Source organism: Gobio gobio, assembly GCF_949357685.1.
Source record: "Gobio gobio genome assembly, chromosome: 9".
Classification (NCBI taxonomy): Eukaryota; Metazoa; Chordata; class Actinopteri; order Cypriniformes; family Gobionidae; genus Gobio; species Gobio gobio.
This window is the reverse complement of record NC_137115.1, coordinates 8,787,888-8,803,690: the sequence shown is the minus strand read 5'-3', so window position 1 is coordinate 8,803,690 and position 15,803 is coordinate 8,787,888. Positions and strand designations below refer to the sequence as shown.

The 15,803-nt window shown below is 37.3% G+C and overlaps 1 protein-coding gene across 2 annotated transcripts in view; it reads left to right on the top strand.

Moving 5' to 3' along the window:
* Positions 1-3,141: 3,141 nt before the first annotated feature.
* Positions 3,142-15,803, top strand: part of large2 (LARGE xylosyl- and glucuronyltransferase 2) — a 127,402-nt gene continuing 114,740 nt past the window's right edge. The window contains exon 1 of one of the 2 annotated variants that reach the window (XM_079825708.1): positions 3,142-3,734. The gene's annotated coding sequence lies outside the window, so the exon portion shown is untranslated. The remainder of the gene's footprint in view (positions 3,735-15,803) is intronic. The other variant, XM_079825710.1, reaches the window with a different exon arrangement.

The following is a 15,803-nucleotide window of genomic DNA, read 5'->3' as shown; positions in this document are numbered from 1 at the left end:
TGGGGCGGTACACTTTCAAAAGGTACACCTTTGTACCGAAAGAGTGCATATTGGTACCAAATTTGTACATATTAGAACCTTTTTAATGGGTACCGTCCCAGTGACAGCTCTTGTACCTTTTTTTCTGAGAGTGAATCACTACATCACATTGCTGAGTATTTGCATATTGAACTCTGTATTTACATAAAACTGATCTTTGCTCAACTTTTTGTTGATATCGGCAACTGGCTGCGTCACAGACTCTCACTGAAATTGATTGAGTTTTGGTTGCTTTTTCTGAAAATGTCAGTGTAAATGCCCTTTATTAAAACAATTTGTGTCACTTAGGCTAAAAGATTTTTTTTTAAACTATGGGCATTGTGGAATTTTTGAAACTCTCTTTAATCCCACTTTTCACACTCAAACTAGTTTATATAATTTATCTACAATGTTCAGCAGTTTTTTCTGAAGGTCTTTTCTACCACATCTCAAATGATGTACTGTGTTTAACCCTCTGGTGCTCTTCGTTTAGGGGTTGCTTTGGTTGTCTTCCCGGTCATAAGTGACCGGACACCTAAAAATTAAACTTCCTCCACCCCAGCAAAACCAATGCAATTTATTTTTCTTCAATAATATTTTTTTCTTTTTAATTTTGTATTTTGAGATGATTTGATGGTATTTTTTATATTTATGCAAAAATTATGGTCTATTTTTGCCATTGAAAATTATATAAAAAATATATATTTTTTTTATTATTGCAGTATTTCAGGTTAAAATAGAGACTAGGCCTTCAAAATAATTTAGTTTGAAGGCAGATTAGCGCCCTCTTTTGGAATTATTTAAGAAATCATGCAACCATGGGTGTAATCACTAGAGGTCTCTATCGAGAGGCTTGAGAATTCCCTAGTTCTCTTTTGAACACATTTAATTTTTTTATTTTTTATTTTTATTTTTTTTTGATGGATTTGAATATATATTTAAAAAATCTCAAAGACTATTTATTATAAAGTTTTATATATATATATATATATATATATCTTTTTTCTTCTTCTTTTTTTTCTGTGAATTTGTGTTTTTGCAGATTTCCCATTAATTTCCTATGGTGGTCATTTTTGACCGAAGAGCCAAAGTGGGAGTATTTTTTTTACAACCTAGCATGCTCGAATCATGCAATTGTCAAAATCAAATCAATTGTTTGTGTGTTCACATACCTAATGCTAAAAAAGTCACCAAGTTTCATATCATTCTGATGAAGCTGTGATTTTAAAAAATTCCAAATGTGGTTCATAGGTTCAGTTTTTCATAGGTGTGTGTGCGTTTGTGTGTGTGTGTGAGTGGATGTGTCAATATCACACTATTGATGTTTTAGAGTGTCACCCCTTTACTGCTGTGTACTTTTTTTCAGCATCGTGGCAGATTAGTAGATTTTACAGGATTTCCCATTAATTTCCATATGGTCGGTCATTAATGACCGAAGACAATGAACACTACTTTTTTTTTTAACGACCAATTAGCATGCTCGAATCATGACCCCAATTTTTTTGTTTACATACCTAATGCTAGAAAAGTCAACAAGTTTCATATCATTCCGATGAAGCTGTGATTTTTACAATTTCAAAACAGAAAATTTTCCGGTCATTTTTGACCGAAGAGCACCAGAGGGTTAACAGCATTCTGCAGATGCATACTGGTATATATGAACAACAGCAGTGCTGATATCTTTCTCATGTTATTTAAAGTACATTATGATAAATACTTTGCTTGTTACATACAGTACATGTGCAACAAGCGTAAATAAATGATAAATGTAAGGTAGATTGTGTTAATTACCTGTCTAACGATGTGAATAACAGGGAACGTTCCCATAACTTTCACTAACGTTATGTAAAGGTTATATAAATTTTAATAATAAACGTTCCTGAAATAATGTTTTCATAGTTAAAAGACATTCTCGCAACGTTGAGAGAAAACGTTCTTAATACATTAAAAACACTGGATGTTTTCAACGTTTAAAAAACATTCAGAAATTACATTTTCATAACTTAATAATGTTGGGAATGTTAGCACAACATTCTAAGAACATTTTTTTGTTAGCTGGGTTATATTTTTTAAAACATATATTGCATGTCGTTATCGGTCGATATGTGTAGTGAGTTGGCTCACGTGATTTAAGTTTCTCACTTCAGAACTTCCGTTAGGGGAACATAGAGAGAATCGATGCACCCTGGATTCTGGGATTGAGACAGCCCTTAAAATGACTGACTCCCTGATCAGTGCCCTGTCGAACTAGGGAGCTGATTGAGACGCACCCATTAAATTCTCTTCACCAATAAATCATTGTGACCCTCTGATCTTTACCACCTTAAATTAGAGTTGTGGAAAAGGAGAGTCCCTAACTGGACTACACTTCGGTATCCAACGGTATAGTGAGCAGGATAATGTGAGCTCCACTTTGTCATTGTAATTCGGAACATTTTCATAAAGTTAAACTTCCCAGAGGCTAATTTTGAGGCTCAGAGGTTGTTCATTCATACTTCAGAAGACCTAATGAAGTTCTTAGTTATTTTTATTGAAGTCATCGACTTATTTTTTCACTGGAAAAACTAAAATGAGTCAATTGTTGACGTACAGTAAGAGAGCTATAAAATGAACACATATAGCAGTTTAGATTATTTGATTTGAATTAATTTGTACATTTTCATATTGAGACCTGTGACTTTTGATTAAAGACTTTGGTCTCTTGGCAAAAATCGAAGCAGTTTGAGGAGACCCAGGTGTCTTTTTCACAGAAGAAAAATTTGAGAAGCAAACATAATTGCTGTCTTGGAGACACTTTAAATCATTTGCATTTTTTCCTTCCGATTTTGATTGACACACAATAGTGTCAGTGTCACTCGTCGACTCAAATAAACTCTCATTGAAAACAAATGACTCACATCAACACAAATTATAAGTGAACATTTAGTGGGGAGTTTGCTAAATCTCCATCTGTACATTTTCAGATCCAGGCTTTGGGTTTTTATTGCATCAGTCTGTCCAGTGTAATCGCGTATCCTGTGTATAATGTGTCAGTGTTAGTGCATGAGAGAGGGGGCAGAGAATGGAGGCGGGCCTGGAGGCGGAGCCTTCGCTCTGATTGGCTGCAGCGAAAAGGGCTGTCTCAGAGAGGGCCGGATTAGCGGAGGTGGGGGAGGTGCCTCGCTTGTTCTGTACCTTTCAGCTGCAGATCAGAGCACAACGCCGAGAGATTAACACTGTTCACAAGCCCCGAGACGCGAGGAAGATGGAAGAGGAGCGTGAATGTGTCCGTGCAAGGGACAGAAAGCTGATTTAGGGATGCTGAGCACTGCTTTCTTCTTCTAGGAGTGCCACAGGGTAAGGACTCACTGTCCCCTGTCTGTCTCTTTTAGGAGTCTCTCTGATCCTTTGAGGCATGGACTACATATTATTGCAACCTTCCTGGGACTCTTCCTCTAAGATTTTGGAGTTTCTTTTTTCACCCTGTTTCTAAAAGAGTGAGGGATATTTGTGTCACGCAGTGATTCTATCAGAGGTCCTTTCTCTCTGTCTTTGTGATCATACACTGAAATGATCAGTTCGTACACTGAAGGCACACCTGTCTCTCAAATGCACTCACTTGTGTGGATCTAACCAGAACTCTGCAGCTGGAATTTTGGGATGGATATTGGGATGGATATTGGGATTGCTGTGTGTATTTCACGCTGAACCTGCCGCACAAGACAAGGTGATAAAGGGTGAGAACTTTTCTTCATCTGTTTTACTTTTCTGCATGATGTTTTGTTTAAATTAGATATACTATAATGTCATATGCTGAAGAAAATTATCATATAACCCCAACACTGTATGTATGCATATATTTTATGCATTATATATATATATATAAATTCAGTGTTGAAGGTTAAATACAATTATATATTTATGTAGACAGTCTGCAAGTTTAAGCATAGAAATAAACAGGATTTTAAAAACATTTAAAAATGAATGTGAACTCCTTTGTACAGGCAGTCAGATGTTCTTGGTTTCAGTGAAGCTCAAGATGCTCTTTAAATCTCAAATTATGCCCGAGAACATGATCATCAGGTTTTACATAAACGTGTGTGCCATTAAACTAAATATTAAGACATTCTTATAATGTCCTCATTCAAATGGTTTAGATAATATAATATGTAATTTAAAAAAACTATCATTTGTTATCACTCACAGATTAGTCACAGATTTTTGACCCCTAACCTGTGCATCCCTTCAGTAGTGAACACACTGTTACAGATTTATAGAAATGACATGCTTTATTTGCGCATAAACATTGACTCACCTTGACGCCAGCAGCCGCTGGGCGCCACATTAAAACTTTCTGCCCTTGTGGCTGAGGATGGCCGCCTTTTAACTACTGGCTGTGTGCGTGAGGTGAGGTGTGTGTTTGCGTGTGAGTGAGTGAGTGAGTGTGTGTACTGCCATGTGATGTGCTGGTCTCTGGATACCGAAAAGGTTACTGCTAATTAAACCACATTTCTCTCCACTGAAGCACAAAATGTAGGACTCCCTGTGATCCTCCCAGCAGCTGTTATTCTCTTAACACACTTCAGTATCTCTCTCTCTCCACTCACACATCTGTATATCAGCGTTTAGCAATCTCGCACTCTCGGCTCTCTACAGAGCACTGTCCCTGTTTCACTTCACACAAGCTGAGCGATCTTCAATCAGTGTGTGTGAGTGTTTATACACTCAGGGAGGGGTTCGTGTGTGTGTGTGTATACACTCAAGGGAGAAATTGTGTGTGTTCGTGTGTGAAACAGGTGTGTATCTCTTCGTTTTGTTAGTGACGCTAAGCTTGTGGGACTGAAAGTCAGTCAGTTCAACCTTTCCCAGTTTATGCACGTCCTTATTTTTGAACTCCAAGCTCTGTTGTGATTGTGCAGGTACGATGAGATTAGTATTGTCAGTGCTTCACAAAATCGCTGCAATTACGGTGAATGTAAAAATCAAAATAGACCCTATTTACTTTCTTAATACACATAAAAGCACTCTTATTGTGAATGATTTATCTGTGCACATTATTCCAAAGAAAGCATGGTATGTTTTTGTCATTTCTCCTCAAAAATAAATGATTTAGCTTTTCAGATTAAATCGATGGGGCCATGTGAATTGGATAATGTTAATGGCTCAAAATGCATATTTAGTCATCGTTTTAGTAAATTCAAATGTGATCTTCTTTCAGAAAAAAACAATTCATGTGGACTTTAATATGTAGTACATAGTGAAATATACATAATACATAAAACAAAAAAGGAACATACATGTAAAACAAATTTGGTAAATTTCAAGAGGAGCAAAGAACATTTTTTTTACAAAATACATTTTTAGGGCATTCAAAGTTAACTTATTCACTTAGTCAAGATAAACAAAATATTTTCCAGATAATTCACTTAGGCTTTATATCAGTGACAAGATTTATAGTTATAAACAAAACCTTTTTATAATATCGGTAGCACTTTATTTTAAACTCCTGTTCCTTATGTACATAGGTATGTGCTTATTATAGCAATTAAAATAACTGGGTTATAACTAGGTACTAGGGTTGGGTACTTTTAAGGGCACCGACCAATGGACATTAAATCAATCGGTACCAAATTTCGGTACCTGAGAACGCATCTGGTGATATAGACTAGTGTCTGTGAATATTAAACCACAAAAAGACTATTCAAATCATGCATGTCCTGCGTATCTCTGTGCAAATGAATGCCGTAGACGCGTGGTTTACCACACACACACACACACACACACACACACACTCTCTCACTCAGAATCGCGCGTGACGGTCGCGTGTTTCCATCTCTGCCGTCTCATTTGAGGACATGAACGCACGGACGTCATCTCCAGAGCCACCAAGAGTCACTTTATGAGCATTTTACCGTTTCATTTGAGAAAAACTACCGTCATATCATAAACGCACAGAAACTCAAAGGTCTTCACAGCAACCCGTCAAAATAAAAGTCTGGTTTATCTTGACAAATACATCACTGTTGTGCAGTAGAAGTCTCAATGTAATATTTATACTAACACTAATGTAATAATACATTATCAAAACATTATGTTTTAAGTAATACATAAAAATTTATCTTCGTGTTTAAATTTTTAAGTTGTGCAGCACTTTGTTTGACAAAAAAAAGTTTATTTAAATTAAAAGATTAAATGAATGTTTAATGTCTTCATTTGATTACTAGAAAATACACAACACATCTTTTGTGGGAATTTTTTGTCATAGAAATTAAATGAAATTTTTTTTGTTTTTATTAATTAAATTAAGTACCTAGTAGCCTACTATTTACTAGTAAATATTACAGTATACAAACATCACAGACAATAGGAGACAGCGATCAGGGCAGCTCTGGCATAATGTCAATAACAGAATGTTACAGCAATGCAAAATCTGAATCTTGTTGTATGATAACGCAGTCATAATATCGTATTGCCTTGTCCTCGTTTCACATCTCATAAAATTAATGCTTCGTGTCAGAGCCTGGCGATCTCGTCGTCGCTGTGTTTTTAATGCCATTCCTACTTAACTCATTTTCTGAGGTAACTTCCGAGCAACGCTTCATGATAAACGAGCAGGAGAATGTAAAGCAGTTTTAAAGGCTTCCTCTGAGCCGGGCCAAAGCTTTACTCTTCCTGTAATAGTGCTGACACATTTCTGTTGGTTTTGCAGGACATTTACACTCATTTTATAGCCTGCTGGAACGACGGCAAGCAGTATCCTGACAGTACTGAGCGCAGGCTTGTCACTCATTCTTATGTCTCTGTAGTGGTCGTCACCTCAAGTTGTGAACCGGCCCTGTTTGTGATTGTGATGGTGGTCACCAACTGTGTACACACACATGGCTAAAGCTTGGCTTAGGATGATTAGATGCCCACTCTATATACTTCTGAACCACACACACACACACACACACACACACACACACACACACACACACACACACACACACACACACACACACACACACACACAAGGTCTGACAGATGGCCTTCCTTCTGCGAAAGACAGTGATCCTTTATCACCTTGTCCTGTGTAGTATCAACAGCGTCGTTTGAAGAAATGAAACAGGCTCCCTGATTGCACCAAAAGGGCAGTTTGCTGACAGAATTGCAAGGATAGTGACCCCCAGAGTGATGCACGTTACTGATTCAAATCACATTTGCGCATTCAAACAGCTCCTTTTCATCCTTCTCTGGTTACTCGTCTGTTCTTCCTTCATCTTTCTCTCGTTGTCACTCTCAGTAAATGTCATAAATTCAGTGTGCTACACATTAATGTGGGCAATCTGATTGGTAGATGCAAGGATGTAACCAAATATCCAGGGGCAGGAGAGACCAGAGATGGGGAAAAATAATGTTTTACCACAAAATGAAAAGGAAAAATATATATATTTTTTATTTCTAAGCAGCATACATTTATGCTGCATCATGGATGAGATCTATCTATCTATCCATCCATCCATCCATCCATCCATCCATCCATCCGTCCATCCATCCGTCCATCCATCCGTCTGTCTATCTGTCGATTCTATCTTTCTGTCGATTCTGTCTGTCTGTTGATTATATCTATCTATCTATCTATCTATCTATCTATCTATCTATCTATCTATCTATCTATCTATCTATCTATCTATCTATCTATCTATCTATCTATCTATCTATCTATCTATCTATCTATCTATCTATCTATCTATCTATCTATCTATCTATCTATCTATCTATCTATCTATCTATCTATCTATCTATCTATCTATCTATCTATCTATGTCTGTCTATCTGTCTGTCGAATCTGTCTGTCTATCTGTTGATTCTGTCTGTCTTTCTGTGGATTCTGTCTGTCTGTCAATTCTGTCTATCTGTCTCTGTCCATTCTGTCTGTCAAATCTATCTATCTATCTATCTATCTATCTATCTATCTATCTATCTATCTATCTATCTATCTATCTATCTATCTATCTATCTATCTATCTATCTATCTATCTATCTATCTATCTATCTATCTATCTGTCTGTCTGTCTGTCTGTCTGTCTGTCTGTCTGTCTGTCTGTCTGTCTGTCTGTCTGTCTGTCTGTCTGTCTGTCTGTCTGTCTGTCTGTCTGTCTGTCTGTCTGTCTGTCTGTCTGTCTGTCTGTCTGTCTGTCTGTCTGTCTGTCTGTCTGTCTGTCTGTCATTCTATCTATCTGAATTTGTTGGTTAACTATCCTAAAATGGTTCCATCTTAATTTCCTTTGATTTTGTCATGAAATATGAATAAAACATTTCTTTACAACATTCACCGTACACCCCATCACACACCTCATCTTGCACACTTTATGCACTCGAAGTCACACATGACTAGTGTAAAGTTGGTTTGACATAACTGGAGGTGTGTCCATGCTGATTTTACAGCCTATGGTCACACACAGTGATTAACACATCATAAGCTCAGCCTCGCAGGTACACACAGATATCTGTGACCTCTCAGTCTTAATGGAAAACCTTGCCACAGGTCTCATCGCTAACACTAGAGGCCTCTCTTTGTTGTGAGATGAGTTATGCAATGCAAGACTCCACAATGCTGTTTTTAGCATCGAGGTCAGTTACAGAAAAGGAGCTTTTGATGGTGTTTAAAAGGGCCGAGCTTTAGGTGCAGTAACGTATAATCCCACACTCACGTCAGTTGAAACATAAAAATAAAGACTGAAGTTGAATATCGTGAATAGTGTTATACAAGACAGTGCTGAGAGAAGAACTCAAGTGACCCTGAAATGAGGATTGGCTTCACCACCCACATCCTGCTTCAATGCACCCACGGAAAACGCACTGAGAGCATTAATGACTAGCGGGTCAGCACCCACGACACACGGCCGGTATTGGCGCACTCCAGAAAAACAGTTTTTAATTGATTTTCTGCTTTCGCATAGAAGTAGCAAGAAAATGAATGGTCATGAGACAAATTCTCAACTTTACTGTCCTCATTTTTGGCCTTCACTCCTTGGGGTAGTGAAGGCTGACAGGAAATTATAGGGGAGGAATGGGGTTAGGCGTTATGAAATATACCGATTTTAACCAGCATACTTGCAGGCGCGCAATATGTTGCGCTCACTGTGTCATGTGCTCACTAAAGATGTCGTGCGACCAAGATTTATGCAAACAAATGCCAAATGTTTCTAAGGTTTTCAGTTTTGTGTGTAAAATAAGTACACTTTATCATACTTTTAAAAATAGTACTTATTATGGAACTAACACTTTTAAATAATATACTTAAGTATGAACTTAATTGCACTTAATTAACTCAAACACTTAATTGCATGTTATTTGCTATTAAATTAAGGTGTATTATAGTTTAAATATATATATTACAATATTTTAATATGTAATTTTATTATTACTTCTATTGTCTTTTAAATTTGGCTAAAGTGTTCTGCTGAATGTACTGGCATGTATTAACAATAAGCTAAAATATACTTTAATGTAATATCTTTTGAAACAAACATATTTGTAATTACACATTTGTAATGATGAAATTGCAATTTAGGACATTTAAAATATATAAATTAAAATGTAATATCAAACAACACTACAGTAAAAATCATAATCAAGTACTTTAGATGTGCTCTAAAATGTTAGACAACTCATCAAAACAAGTGTACTTTTACAAAAGAATATTAAGGATGTAAAATATACTTTAAAACTTTAATTTGACATTATTACAAAGATAACTTTTTAAAAGTGTGTACTTACTTTTTCAGTGTGTTGAGAAGCAGTCTTGAAAGTGTCTCTTAAGTGGCGTTTTATTTCATTGATATTTGATCTGCAAGTACGGTATTTTTCTAAAATACACTTTTAAGAAGTACACAAGCGCACATTCAATACAAGCACACCTCTTTTTCTCAAGGGTGTTCATAGGACAGTTTGATGATATGTTCTTGCCTTGACAGTGCCATAATTATTTCATTAGATATTTGAGATTTTGTTAGTCGTACCTTGTATGTGCTGAGACTATGATCAATCTGGGAAAAAGAGAGGAAATGGTCAGGATTAAAAATTGATATTCTCCTAAACATTAAATATTTAATCGCAAACTGCCTTTGTTTCCTCACTGTACAAGAACGCAACATCCAGCCTCAACAGAAACCCTGTCAGAACAACATGTCTGACTCGCTTTCATCTTACATTGTCTACAATTCTTCACATTTGCTCAGGATGAGGTGACAAACATTGTCTTGAACAAAAGCCATTCCGTAGCCATGCTTATCATTGCATCATTTCTCCCTTTTGTCCATGACCCAGGGTCAGAGAAGGCACTGTGAGAATAATAGGGCCAATGGCAAAGGCCGCTGTTCCTATTTTAATTAAAATATGTTGGTCTTCGAGGCTCTAGAGTCATTTTTGAGGAACCATCAGCATATGTGGTTACGACCAGTTGTGATGACCCTTCAGCTAAATGCGTGACACACTGTTAAGGTTCTGCATTCACATTCGTAACCCCCTCTGGCTCGTTTACACATATAAAGGCCCTTTGTGTACAAGGGAGGCGATCACAATCTTGTGTTTTTTGGTTTCAAGTAGGAGGTGGGGAATGTGCCTGATCAGCTGCCATAGGTGTGAACAGTTTATGGCCTTTGCATTACAGCAGGCTAGCTCTGGTTGTGAACACTTGTGAAAAAGAAGTACACTTTGGCATAAAAAGAGTTCTTATTTAATGGATAATCCATGGCTAGCTGTGCATTAAACGATTTTGATGCATGACATGGAGGCAAAGGATTTACTTGTGAATGACCTGCATCTGTGATCTCTACTAGCAATGAGGCAGTGAGTTTCGTTTCTTCAAAAACAGCGACATTACACTTTAAAAAAACATTTTGTGTTGTTGGGCTGGGCAAATAAAGGACAGAACACATGTTGAGTTAATTTTACCCAGCAAATTGGGCTTATTTAACCCAGTTTAATGGGTTGATTCATTTGTACTACTAGTTTTTTTTACTTCATACATTAATTCATGTTTACGGATTAACTTAAATCTTCTAAACTTTAAAAAAATACTCCACACAACCACTGGTTTGCAAGATAATTCCTTTATTTTCGATCATATTTTACATTATAGCATATTTTATATAATTTTTAGTACATGTTGCCTACATTTAAGCCTGTTTAACAAATATTAGAAGTAAAAATTTAACATTTAGAAGTCATTCAAGTGCAGGGCTTGACATTAAAGAGCACCTATCATGGAATTTTGAAATGTACCTTTCATGTAGTGTGTAACATAGATCTAAGTGAACAAAAACATCCTGCAAAGTTTGAAATATGACAGTGCACCGTATATATAGTTATTTTCTTTCAAAAGTAAGAGTCGACTCTGAGTCATTTTTAAGAATCGTTAGAAGACCGAAGCTTTTTCTCTGACTAGATGACGTCAACTTGTAAAGTTATTTGAATACGATACGCCCACTTATTGCGCTCCAAGACGCCAGTGAAAACTAGAAAACATCATGGCGACGAGACGCTGTGTTCTGAAGTGCGACTCAAAAGCAAACTTTTTTCATCTGCCCAAGGATGAGCATTTGAAGACTAAGTGGCTTGAAGACAAACCATACATCGTCGCGATTGAGTGTTTATTAGTCGTCAAATGTCTCTATTTGCATGTTTCGCGATCTCAGGAAGCTTTTATTATGGACTTCTATTATGGCACATGGTTCTTCTTCGTCTGTCTGTACCATATGTGGATTACATGTGCACAGAGCGCCCTCTGGCTGGCAGTATGAATTGAAAACAACACATAAGAGACTCAATCGCTCATGATTCGGCTACATCTGCGCATTTTGAAGAAGTATTGAATAAAAAATACTCCTCTGTTTAGAAATTTGACACAGACATATGAGAATCTATCAATATGTCTCCTCATCTGCACACTTTTGAACTAAAAGCCCTGAGGGATGTTGATTTGTCGCGAGTCTTCGTGAGGAGAATAGAGGAGTTTTTTTATGAATGAGATCAGCTGAGGCTCATATTACAATCAAACGGTACAGACGCGGTTTTCATATTCATAACTCCTGACACATATTAACAAATTACTGTCACTATAAGACTTTGATGGGCGTTCCGTTTCCGAAAATATCTGCACAGACTATACCAATCACAACTGACTGGGTCATCGGGCCAATCACCGCAGATTAGCGTCACGTAAAGGCGGGGTTTTGAAAAGTGAATCACTAAAGGAATCATTTGAGAATCGCTGTCAAAACAGGTAAAAATAAATGCATATTATAAGAAAACTAAAGTCTTTTTTGTCATTGCATGCATGCAAAACTGTTGTTGGGGACTTCTAAAACAATATTTGGAACATTTTAAATGCCATGATAGGTGCTCTTTAACACCCGCCAGCCCGCCATTTGCGGGTGGATTTCAGCTGTGGTGTGTAACACAGTCACTCACACTATCCACTTTGGCAGGTCTGCTCAAAAGGCATCTGTTATACTCGCAATGTGCATTATTATAACCAATCACACGCAAGTCTGTTGAGCTTATAAATGCAATGTCATAATCAGAGACGATCAGACGATAAAGTGCCCATTCAAGGAATTCCGCCCTTTATGACTTCATAAAGGGCCATACTCGAAAAAAAACTTTCAGAAACTTGTTCGAATCCTGAAGGAGTGTATTTGGCACGGAAATACTCCGTCATATGTCCAACTAATTTTTGGGAAATTTTGGCTGTGTTTAGCATGAGAATCTAACTCTTTAAAGGGATAGTTCACCCAAAAATGAAAATTCTGTCATAATTTACTCAACCTCAACTTGTTCCAAACCTGTATGAGTTTCTTTGTTCTGCTGAACACAAAAGAAGATATTTTGAAGAATATTCCTAAACCTAACCAAGCAGATCGAGTAACCATTGACTAACATAGTAGGGGGCAAAAAATGGTAGTCAATGGTTGCTCTCTCTGCTTGGTTACAAACATTCTTCAAAATATCTTCTTTTGCGTTCAGCAGAACAAAGAAACTCATACAGGTTTGGAACAACTTGGGGTTGAGTAAATTATGACGGAATTTTCATTTTTGGGTGAACTATCCCTTTAACAGTGTAAATAAGTAAGAATACATGAAATAGCATTAGACCCCCCCTTTAATAAAAGTCGCAGGGCAGCGCTGACAACAACTTTCTGTCTACACTCTCTGACCTCTGCGCACAAGTGACTTATGTGTGTGTGCAATGAAAGCAGCACATTGATATAGAACGGTGATTAAACTGACTTTGAACTACCTGTGCATTAAACAATTTTACTACACACCTTCCAGCCAATCTGAAACGAGTATTCAGAAAGACCATTATAATACAGAAATGTTATACTTAAGTGTGAACTGAATGTAACTTGAACTTAAATGTCCCATGGCATGACATTTTCATTTTATGAGGTTTTTCAACATTAATATTAATTCCCCAGGGCTGAATATTGTCCCCAAGTGGCTAGAAATTTTGATCGGTGTAAACCGAGTTCTGGCTGTCTTTCTCTGCCTTTGAGAAAATGACAGCTCAGACGAGCTGATCTTGAATTTTCCTGTTATGACATCACAACAGGAACGGTTACCTCCCTTTCCTCCGCCCAGAGAATTTGGCACGCCCATGCGAGCGCCATATTTGTTTGTCCTCGAGAGATCATGGCTTGTGAACGAGTGAATGCTGGCAGTTTCTCAGTGTTTGGATGTACAAATGAAAACAGAAGTCTTACATTTACATTTACATTTATGCATTTGGCAGACGCTTTTATCCAAAGCGACTTACATTGCATTCAAGGTACACATTTTTTTACATTTTTTTGTCAGTTCTTGCTTTCCCTGGGAATCGAACCCATGACCTTGGCGTTGTTAGCGCCACGCTCTAGTGTTTGAGCTACAGGAAAGCTAGTCTTTTATCAGTTCCCTCTGATCTGTGATCAGTGATTTCTGATGTGTTGCTAATTATTCAAGTTCACACAGAACTTTATTATTCGTGCACACGCTGCAGCTTCTCTCTGTGTTTTCGTGTTTTCTATCTTGTGAGTCAGTGTTTTTGTATGTTCTCGTCACGTCTATCTGTTCTTAAATGTGCATACAGCCGTGAGTTTCTGCTCAACATCAGCAGAGCTACATCTTTACAGATAAACCTCACTCACGCCGAAGCTCGGGCTGCACTGGCCTGTCGGCCTTCAACATCACCGACCCCCAGTACTGCATCTGCCCACAGCGGAGGCGTCATACACGGGTATCCGGGCTAGGCTTGCCAGCTATCCCCACAATAAACTGGATTACATTCGATTACTGCTGTTGTGTCTTTGTTTGCGCTGTGTAATCAATGCGCGTCACTGACGCTTTTCATATCATAGGAAAATATCTAAAAATAATGATATAATCAACACTTACTCGTAACTCGTTCTTCTCCTGTAATGGTACATTACATGTGTTACAAAGTTCGTAGAATAAGGAGGAAGACGGGCTCGGCGTGACAGGGACTCGTGTTTATTCAGAACTCTCAGATACAAATAAAATAAACTTGCGCTGACAGCGCTATCACAACTCAGTAGTTACAATATAACTTTGTTAGCAATCGCTCCGTCTCTGGTCCGTGATGTCCGGTTTGCGAACAAATCATTCTTTTGAACCGGTTCTTTTTAGTGAACCGGTCGAACCAAATAGGACTGAATCGTTCTAAGCGGTTCACGTCTCGAGTCAGTGCTGATTCATAATTGCCTAAAGTTACTAACTTTCTGACATGAGTGACATCCCCTCCGACTAGAAATAAACGAATAACCTGAAGTATATGCTAGTAACTACAACAGTTCACTGAACTGAGACGTGCTGAGAGAAGTGAACTCAGGTCCATCCGTCTCTCTGGCAGCAGGCTCTGCTCGTGCCTCGTAGACCTCGTTAAACCACGCCCTCTTTTCGCTACAAGATCTAATACCCATTTCAAATGCAAAGATGTCAGCCAATCACAACAGTGGGCGTTTTTACTGAAGTCTCACAGCAGACACGCCCCTTGAAACAGGGTATTCAGCCACAGGGCAAACACATCAGTATAGAAAAAATGCCTTTTATTTCTAAATTATGACATTTTATGATGTAAAAATCATACTAACAATACAAGGACACCTCAGAATACATTATAAAATAAAAAAAAAATCCATGCCATGGGACCCTTAAGAGTGCTTTTTTGAACCACTTGACCTTCTTAAGTGGTTCAAAAAAGTACTCTTAAGTTCAACCTAATATAAATTTAAACTGCAATACATTTGAATTGTATTGTCTGAAAACATTACATTCAGTTCACACTTATTTCTGTATTATAATGGTCTTTCTGAATACTCGATTCTGATTGGCTGGAAGGTGTGTAATAAAATTGTTTAATGCACAGGTAGTTCAAAGTCAATTTAATTCGATTTTATTTTATATTATTAAAAGTGTTCTGCACTCTCTTCAAGTACACTTAAGTGGCTTTTTATTTCAATAATATGATATTATCTGCAATTACAGTTTTTTTTTTTTTTTTATATATATATATATATATTTAAAAAATTTGAAATACACTACAAGTGCCCATTTAATACAATTAAGCACACTTATTTTTCATAAGAGAGCACTTTAGCACAACAATCTGCAGCCTGCTTCATATTAACTAGTTTCTGAATCACATCTACTTCATTAAATGTTTAGTGAGACAAGTGTGCGATGAAGGCCCCCGGGCTCTTTTTCCATTTGGGTACAATCATAGGTCCGCAATCAAAATGTCTCATCCCCCACAATGCACC